The sequence below is a fragment of the Adiantum capillus-veneris genome, chromosome 14 (assembly GCF_014529385.1).
Source record: "Adiantum capillus-veneris isolate H3 chromosome 14, ASM1452938v2, whole genome shotgun sequence".
In the NCBI taxonomy this organism is placed as follows: Eukaryota; Viridiplantae; Streptophyta; class Polypodiopsida; order Polypodiales; family Pteridaceae; genus Adiantum; species Adiantum capillus-veneris.
The window spans coordinates 158,785,750-158,795,769 of NC_140944.1; the positions used below are offsets into that span (position 1 = coordinate 158,785,750).

The following is a 10,020-nucleotide window of genomic DNA, read 5'->3' on the forward strand; positions in this document are numbered from 1 at the left end:
GCTCACTCATATTGATGTGGCATATATATTTGCAAAAAAGGTAAAATAGGATCCATCCTGCCGACGGAGGTAGTGGGAAATGCTACTAGTTAATTTAAAAAACAAATAATTAATTAAGAAGAGCTAGAAGAAGGTATGGGCACATAAAATGTCTTTACCTCAAGCCCCATTTTCTTTGGGTTGGTTCAGCCATCACTTCTAGCCTACAAAATGTCTCAACACTTCATGTGAACCCCCAAGCCAATAAATTGAGCATGACGATTCTGGCACATATATCGCCTCTCTTCAAATGGCTCCATGCTCAATATCGCCTCCACCCCAGAATGGCGTGCAAGCACTAACGCTTCCCACACACACTCAACCTCTCCATCACCTCTCTGGGTAGCACATACACTAGCGCAATCTACTCCAACTCCCTCCATCCGATTCCATATTCGATCATCTAGGGCCAATGTAATACTACTGCACCTCATTACCCACCCGAGATTTGCACTACTAAGGCTCTGCACATGCACTTTATCGGTTGTCCCTCTAACCATGCTTTCTATCCTATAAGTGCATCATTCAATTACTCCAATCCATGCACCCTGCTTATCCTCATCACCCTCTCACATGACCTCCTTAGCTTCCCATGAACTCGTGTCATTTGTAAAATGGTCCCAAGGCTCCCAAATTCAACTATGCACATAGGCTTCCCATCTTCCCACACACCGGCTCCATCTAGAGCAAGAATACCCCCTCAATTCATGTGTTAAACTCTCACAAGCTGTCTACCAACATTTCACATACTTAGGCGATCCCAAGTATGGGTAATCTTACTCATCTACTTGGGCATTGCACGTGCTCCCATGGTAGGTACAAGTAGAACCCATCCACTACTATGCTACGTTGCCCAAAATGGGTAAAGTAGCCTTGGCTTTCCATGGTAGCCATATACTTCCCTTTTAAAAAGTCCAAAAGATCAAGTATTGTGATTGTGGGAGCACACCACCTTTTGTAGAGCTTGGGTAAAATTAATGCAAGCCCAAGTTGGGGCAGAGTCAGGTTACTATTGTGCTACTTGGGCTCGCGTGAGCATGCTCTTATAAAATCCATACACTATCGGTATTTTATAATGTGCTCTCACATCAAACACTCCCTTACCCACTTGAAAATTCCTTGCTATTAGCCCACAAGCTCACTCATATAGCTAAGCCTCGGGGGGTGCACCATTAGAAAACCCTGGGTATCACGTGTGTTCAAGAGGTATTTAAAAAACCCCATAATTAAAATTTCTTCCCTAATAAAATTATTTTTTCTAAAATTGAATTAAAAAACCTCTCTTGTTAATTTAATCCTGTTAAATTTTCTCAAAAAAACTAATTAAACTCCCCCTCTTTTAAATGCACGTGGTACACTAAATTATTTTATGGTGCAGCCCCTGAGATCTAAGCCTTCTCTCTCCCCATCCATAGTCTCACACACACTACAACAAGGTTTCCACGATTGTCTTCAAAAACTAGGCAAACCTCCATCAGCTACCACCTACTCAAAGATCTAGTTGTCAAAGGTTACATCAAGCTCCACTATGTGGCTACAACTCAGAATGCTGATATGATATGGTAGTGATGTGTGTGAACACACTCGAGACCACCGTGACACTTTTTCCCTCACTAGGATGTTTTTTCCCTCGTGCATTGTATATATGCCCATCCTGATTCTAGGGCATCTTATCTTTGTACTTGCATACTACGTGACACTACTTCTTGTTGTGTGCTCTTGAACTTCTTCTTCTCCAAGCTTTGTGTGTATTCTTGCAACCCTAAATCCAACATTTGGTATCAAAGCAGGCTTCTTCACCTTGAGCAAGGTAGCTTAATTACACTACCCTCAAGCAGGTCTATCTTCATCATCTTGCGGAATCCTCTTAGGTGAAGGTAGATCTAGATATTGCATGTTGTTTCCATAATAAAGAGCGTTTTTACGACTTTTGGGCCCTTTGAGGCGCGTTTCAGGGGTCGTCTTCATGCTGCAAGGTTTTTGTAGATCTTTTTGAAGCTCTTGGATTTTTTTTGTTCTTCACTAAAATTAGAAAATTTCTCATAGTTTTGCTGTTTTGACACTATGTGTGCCCCTACAGGTTATGTGAGTGGTTTTTGTTTTTTTGGCAGGTGAATGCTTTGGTCATTATAGGCTTTCGTCTCGCGACATGTCTGATAATGTTGTATTTTGCATGTTGTCTGCTAATGACAAGCTTGATGGAAACAATTATCCCCATTGTTGCCTCATGTATTACATTCCAAAGGTTTTTGGAACAGTGTGCAGGGTATTGATGTACGTTCAGGATTTGTGATAGATTCTTGTATAGTTGAGGATGGCACTGGTCCTAACACATCTAGTGCTATAGTAGTCTTACTCACTACATAATAGGTTTGTGCTATAGTATTCTTACCCACTACTGAATAGGTTTGTTGGGATGATAGAGATGTGTAGACACACACCTTGAGGATGTCACAGGTCCTACCACATCTAGTGCTACAGTAGTCTTACCCACTGTTGAATAGGTTTGTTCTATAGTAGTCTTACCCACTACTGAATAGGTTTGTTGGGATGATAGAGATGTGCAAGCACATGCCTTGATTGCATTATTTGTTAAACATACCATTCTCCCACACATTCCTTCAGCAAGGATAGTCAAGTAGGCTTGGGACATTCTTGCCTATTTGCAAGGATGCCATGCCAGTATATGTGATGGTATCGACGTCAAGAAATGCACCGGTATTTTACGTCAAAAAATACTCCAGTATTTAGCAAGGATTTCTATCCAGTCCCCCCCCCCCCGATGGGCTCATGCACTTTGCTGGTTTGTGCCAAATTTATGCTACTTTAAAGGGGTATGTTGGTTTGGAAGCACCCATGAGCCCCTAGAGCCCCTCTTTGCAATGCTACAATGTCCTACAATACCCTTATAATGCCATGTTTCGTTGCCCCTTGAGACCCTCTTTGTGGTGACGCATTGTTCCATTTGCTTCGCATATGTCCCACTTGGAAACGAGTATATAGTTTTATGTAATATTGTCCCTTGATGTCCCAATTTTTTGTTGACATTCACCATTGACACAATGAATTCTCCTTTAATGTTTGAGTATTCCGCTACTCTTCTTGTCATCGCTCGTTGAATCACTTCCACAGGGGCCTGTATGGGAGCCACGTTCACGTGGTGGGCCCTGAACTTAGGTCTCATGAGGTGTAAGACCAAGAGCTCCCAATAAGTGAGGGGGTAGGATGGATGTAGTTTGCATATTGAATGTGATGTGATTGTGTGCATGCATACTTAAATGTGGTAGGATGGATGTACTTTGCATATTGAATGTGATGTGATTGTGTGCATGCATACTTAAATGTGGTTTGTAGTTTAAAATGCAATGTGTAATGGTTGTCACTCTTTTTTTGCAGGTAATTTCTAGTTTGGAAAGCATCACACATTGATTGAAGATGGCATCAAATAAGTATAGTTACTTGTCATATAGACTTATGTGTCCATGCAACCAATGTAAGGGATCAAAGTTACACAAAATAAGTGTATGCATGGAGCATATTGAAGACTATGGGCAATTTGACTCAAGTATTCTGGACTCCCAAGTAGAGTTACTTGTCAGATTGTCTTATGTGTCCATGCAACCAATGTAAGGGATCAAAGTTACGTAAAAGAAGTGTATGCATGGAGCATATTGAAGACTATGGGCAATTTGACTGAAGTATTCTGGACTCCCAAGTAGAGTTACTTGTTAGATTGTCTTATGTGTCCATGCAACCAATGTAAGGGATCAAAGTTACACAAAAGAAGTGTATGCATGGAGCATATTGAAGACTATGGGCAATTTGACTCAAGTATTCTGGACTCCCAAGTAGAGTTACTTGTCAGATTGTCTTATGTGTCCATGCAACCAATGTAAGGGATCAAAGTTACGTAAAAGGAGTGTATACATGGAGCATATTGAAGACTATGGACAAATTGACTCAAGTATTATGGACTCCCAAGTAGAGGCATTGGCAAGGAACGAGACTGTTGATTTCTCTTTAGTTCAAACACTCCAAAAGCACGATAAGGAAAAATCATAGACATCTTCAAGTAGCCTCGATCCAATGTAATAGTGACATGGAGGAGATGATTGGTGCATTTTTTATAAGTGATAGATGCGATGTATGCATCGAGAACGATGGGGATGATGAGGAGAAAAATGACAAAGATCAAACGGAGGAAAGATTGCGAAGGCTTGCATCCACACCGATATTTACAAGATCATGTGCATCTATTCTAAGGGCTCGTCTTTTTATCTTTAACCTACAATCAACTTATGGGTGGAGTGACAATACTGTGTCAACACTATTTCGACTCTTAAAGGAATCTTTTCTTCTGATTGATAATATATTTGCATCATCCCGTGATGAGGCCAATAAGATATTAGCGAGTATAGGGATGGACTACACATCCATTCATGCATGTCCCAAAGATTATGTGCTTTATAGAAAGGAGTATGCATCACATATAAATTATCCAATTTGTGGAATGGATAGATATCATCAAGATGTTCAATGCTCAATGGTGCCCATAAAAGTTCTATGCCATTTTCCTATTATCCCCTGCATACAACACATGTTTCATTGTTGTAATGGATTGGTAGAACTAATGTCTTGGCACTAACTTCATTGCTCTACTGATGGAATAATGTGTGTCCCATGTGATCAAAGGCATGCCAACACATAGAGAAAAAATGGTCTAATTTTACGTAGGAGACCCGCAATATCTATTTGTGCCTTGCAATAGATGGTTTGAATCCTTTTGGTGTGCAATCAACTACTTAGAGCATGTATTACTGGTGAACTATAATATACCTCCATGGTTAATAATAAAAAAATGACACTTATTATTATCACTTCTTTTTCCAGGTAAATATAAGGTAGATGTGTATTTACAACCATTAATAGAAGATTTGTACACCGATGCATAGATACAATTTGGGGCATTCTAATGTGGGAAGGGATACAAGTATTTGACATGTCAAAGCCTGCACACCGATGCATAACTACAATTTGGGACATTCTAATGTGGGAAGGGATACAAGTATTTGACATGTCAAAGCAGCCTACACACCGACGCATAGCTACAATTCGGGGCATTCTAATGTGGATAATGCATGACTTTCCAGGTTATGGAGAGTGCACAGGACGTGCAACAAGTGGGTATCATGCATGTCCCATTTATGGCCCTAAACTACAAGCTCGCTATTCTAAAGCATTAAATATGATGGTGTATAAGGGTCATGTCCGATACCTTCTTGAAGGCCACGTTATGTGTGATGGGTATCTTAGACGCCCACCCCAAGAAAGATGGTCACCATCAATGCAATATAGTTCTTGGATGGTATCGAATGAGCAAAATCACCCATTTGAAATGAAGCGCTTATTCATTCTACACCAACTTCCCTATTGGCAAGACCTACTAATCATAAGTCTTCTTCATCCCATGCACATATTCAAGAATGTAGGTCAAACCATATGAGATCAGTTCATAGGTATGCAAGACAAAGGTATGGTACTGCGAAGGTTCAAAGAAGAGAAATGATCCTTCCATTTCATCCACTTTCTATTGCTTTCAACTCTATCAACTACTATGTTGACATGGCCCAGGTGAGATCTTTTATCTCCAGCAGAAAGTGAACGTCACGTCTATGGCTCTCATTGTAAGATACTAACTAAAACAATCCTAGTAGGTAGTAGGAACATTGTATGTTGGAACAGTAGTAGTTCAGCCACCACATTTATGAACAAGTCCTTTATTCCTTTCCATTATGTAGTTTACGCCTTACCTAAACAGTATTGTAAATTGAATGTAGGAAATCAAAGTGCAAGTTGTTTCTAGTGATAGCTACGATAAGTAAGTATCTTACAGTCCTAGTGGGTGTTAGTAATGCTGAAAAGAGTACTCTAATGGATGTTTTAGCTGGAAGCAAGACAGGTGGATATATAGAGGGTGGCATATGCATCTCTGGGTATCCTAAGAAGCAAGAAACATTTGCTAGGATCGCAGGTTAATCATGAGCAAAATGATATCCACTCCCCAAATGTCACTGTAAAAGAATCTCCTGTATTCTACATAGCTTCGTCTACCAGCTGAAGACAAAAAAACAAGAATGGTAACTTCTCAGCTATTCTTTTATCAAATTTGCAAAATTCAAATTGACTTCAAAAAAATACGACTGTAAATATTTGTGTACTTTAAATAATAGCTAAGAAGTTACCATTCTTGTTAGTTTGTCTTTTGCTGGTAGATGAAGCCATTCAGAATACAGGAGATCAATTATCAAATTTGCAAAATACAAATTGACTTCAAAAAATAATATGACTGTGTGATGCAGATGTTTGTCTTCCTGGTGTCAATCGAATTTCCGCAGAGCAAAGAAAGAGACTCGCAATTGCTGTTGACCCTTCTTTCATCTTTATGGTTAAGCCCACATAGATGCATGAGCTACAGCTATCTTCATGAGAACACGCTAGATACTGGGTGGATAGTAAAATGCACAATACATCAGCCAAGCATTGACATATTTGAAGCCTTTGATGAGGTTTGTAGGACACCCTAGTATACTATCTAGTATTTATTTATATGGTCAACTTACAGATTCTTTCTTTGAAAGCTTCCTTTCATCAATAGATTGTTTCTTGAATCTCTTCAAATTCAGTGAAATTTTTTGCATAATTGCTTATCTTTAATGCCAGTTGTGTTTCCTAAAACGAGCCTGGCAAGCAATCTATGCAGGTCCTTCAGGTCTTCACTCTTGCCATGTTGTAGATTATTTCTAGGTATTTCATCACATACAGAATGAAACTAAGCTTCATTTTTCGCCCTTCAGTATCACATCCCCAAATATTTCAAAAGAACCATTTTACCCATTACAACACAATGAGTGATGAATAGAACCATCATACTCATGCAGTTTCTTTCTAACTCAAAAAGCTCAAACATACGCATGCAAATTACAAAAGCGAAGGAAAATTGTACCAAAAGTGGTTTGTGTAAGAACAATACAAGGCATGTGCCAACACCATCTGCACACTAACAGTTGATTGTGTTCATACGACGACAGCCATAATTTGCACTTGTCTTATCTAATAAGAACTCACCTCCCATTGCTCCATCCCATATCCAGGGCACCTTGCACAGAGGAACGGTGTGTCGGTTTACAATATAAGGGATAAAAGTAAGGCATGTCCATCAATGATGGCAAATAAGAGCCTGGTAATCCTTCGTTTGTGATCTAAATGATTGTTGTATATCAAGGAAGATTTTTCGGCCATAAGCATGCTTTCATACATCTCACCAGATCATCAAACCCTCTTTCCACCATGTTGAGCCAATTTCCAACATCTGGTGCCAATCAATTAGGGGAAAACAACACTACCACTTTTTGCACAAGATTCAAATGGTATGTACCCTGGCACTGAGACCTAAAGCTAGAATGCGGGTGCCTTGTTGATTTTAGTAAACCCATCAGTAGTTCTTTCAAAGCATCACATTGCTTTAGCAGAAGGCTAACCATCTGTATCCAGTACACACTATTTTCTTTGCATTCATGCTTTAGCTTGTCTGCAGAGGAGCCTTGATTACAAGTGTTTTCAATATATTTAGGATCTGTCTCTACACATTTATATGCTGACAAAACACACACGCACACACACCTACACACATGCACATACATCTCATTCATTTAAATCTACAACTTTATATATTTAGGATATATGAGAGAGAGAGAGGGGGGGTATATGGTAGCCTTGTTTACTGTGTCATTTGATTTAGACCAGTAAGGCTACTTACATGAACATTGGATTGAGAAAAATGGATTTTTGCTTTGGAAAATTTGAGATAACATGTGCAAAGAAAGCACACCCAAATGTTTTCGGTACTTTAATGTTAGTTTTGAAGCTCTTTACCTTTATAGCATTTGTGTTGTCTCTCATGATGCATGTAAAGATCATCTTGTAACCTTCTCCTATGCCTTTTTTGTTTTGGACCATTCCTTGACTGCCTTGTTGCATGTGAATGACAATTTGCTTCACTCATTCTTTCTTCTCTTGAGCTCTTACAGTGCCGCATCTCCTTCTCTCCACCTTTTCCACCTTCCATTGCCTTCATGCCAAATCGACGATACCGTGTCCACAATCTTGATACGCTCTGATTGAAATCGACGTGGATCCGACGTCGATCATCGATCACGGCATTGTTCATCTTGAAATAAGCATCTTCACAAGCTTCTCGAGTCTCGAATTCTATGAAAGCATAACATAAGCTGTTCTTGGACTTGTGGTCTTTGATAATCTCAGGTGAGAGAACTTTGCCGAATTTAGAAAAGATGATTTCTAAATCCTCATCCTTGGTTATGGGGTTAAGCTTGCATACAAAAAGAACATTTTCAGGTGGCTTGATCTCAGCTTCTGGAATGTCTCCTATCATTTCAAGAACAACTGCTCTTGAATGTGCTTCCTTACAGAGCAAGAACTTGTCCAGTTCCTTGCAATCTAGATTCTCATCCATGGGGACCCAATCATCTTCTAGCCTCACTTCATGATCTATAGCAATGGGTGAGCTTTGTGGCATGAGCTCATCAATCTGAGCGGGATCTTCGAAAGGATCTTCAAGCACATATGTGTGCTTAATCCTTATGTTTTGATACGGGCAATGCTCTACATCAATGTATGCGTCGTTGATCTTCATGAGGACATCTAGACCCTTCCTAACAACGCGGAACACAGTATACTTTCCATCTAGGTAGTTAAGATGGGGTCTGGTAGTGATGTAAAACTAAGAAGCATTGAGATTGGGTCCAGCACTTGCCATGGCAACGACACCGACTGTATCATGCATGATGTGGGGATGGATCTCATCTTTGAAGAATGTTGCTTGGTGGCCGCGCAGGAGCTTGAAGAAAGAGTGCCCACCAGAGCCTGTAGCGGTGGGATCGCCAGTCTGGACAAGGAAGTCCTTATGGACGGCGTGGAAGTGGCAATTGTTGTAATATTTGATCTTGCAAAGATTCAGGAAATTTTGGGAGGCGAGAGGGCAGTCGCTGGTGTAGAGGACCACCACCATGTCACCCAGGCTTGTGTTGAGGAGTGCGGCCATCTCTCTCTCTCTCTCTCTCTCTCTCTCTCTCTCTCTCTCTCTCTCTCTCTCTCTCTCTCTCTCTCTCTCTCTCTCTCTCTCTCTCTCTCTCTCTCTCTCTCTCTCTCTCTCTCTCTCTCTCTCTCTCTCTCTCTCTCTCTCTCTCTCTCTCTCTCTCTCTCTCTCTCTCTCTCTCTCTCTCTCTCTCTCTCTCTCTCTCTCTCTCTCTCTCTCTCTCTCTCTCTCTCTCTCTCTCTCTCTGCGATGCCAAGGAGGGCCGTAATTTTTAGGCAGGGTGAATGCGATGGCGGGTCTGAGTAGCTGGATGGGAGAGGCACCTAGGCGCGAAACATACGATTTCGAGCAGAGGGATCTGTAACGAAACTTGGACACAGCAGCGCTGTAGGCATGGCTTCTTGGGTAGGCCTAAGACACAGCTTGCAGACGGCCACCATGCTTTTCTTCTATGCTCCATTCCGATATCTGAACGCAGCAGCCTCCACGTGGCATTAGATATAAATTTTAAAACAAAGATCGCTGCGAAACTTCGGTGTGAAAAGCTACCAGGTGAATAAAATAAAAAGCACAGTTGCAGATCATCAAGCTGAAGGGTACGTCGGATGCTTGCCAACATGATGAGCCCTCAAATATTTCATGCGATCAACCCATGGCATAGGTCTCTGTTCTAAATAGAAGATATCACATTTCAATCAATGATCAGTTGGCCTAATCTGGAGTCGAATCACCAACACTCATTGCCTTTCCAAGCCCGTTTAACACTTTTTTCTATTGTTGCTATCTGGCTACTGGCCATGCAGACGACAGAGGCAGAACAAATGGAATGAGTAAACCTCAAAGAGGACATGAGATCAGAAAAGCAT

The 10,020-nt window shown here is 40.8% G+C and overlaps 1 pseudogene; it reads right to left on the bottom strand.

The window, feature by feature from the left end:
• Nucleotides 1-8,097: 8,097 nt before the first annotated feature.
• Nucleotides 8,098-9,160, bottom strand: LOC147443437 (peptidyl-prolyl cis-trans isomerase CYP59 pseudogene; annotated as a pseudogene).
• Between the last annotated feature and the right edge of the window lie 860 nt (nt 9,161-10,020).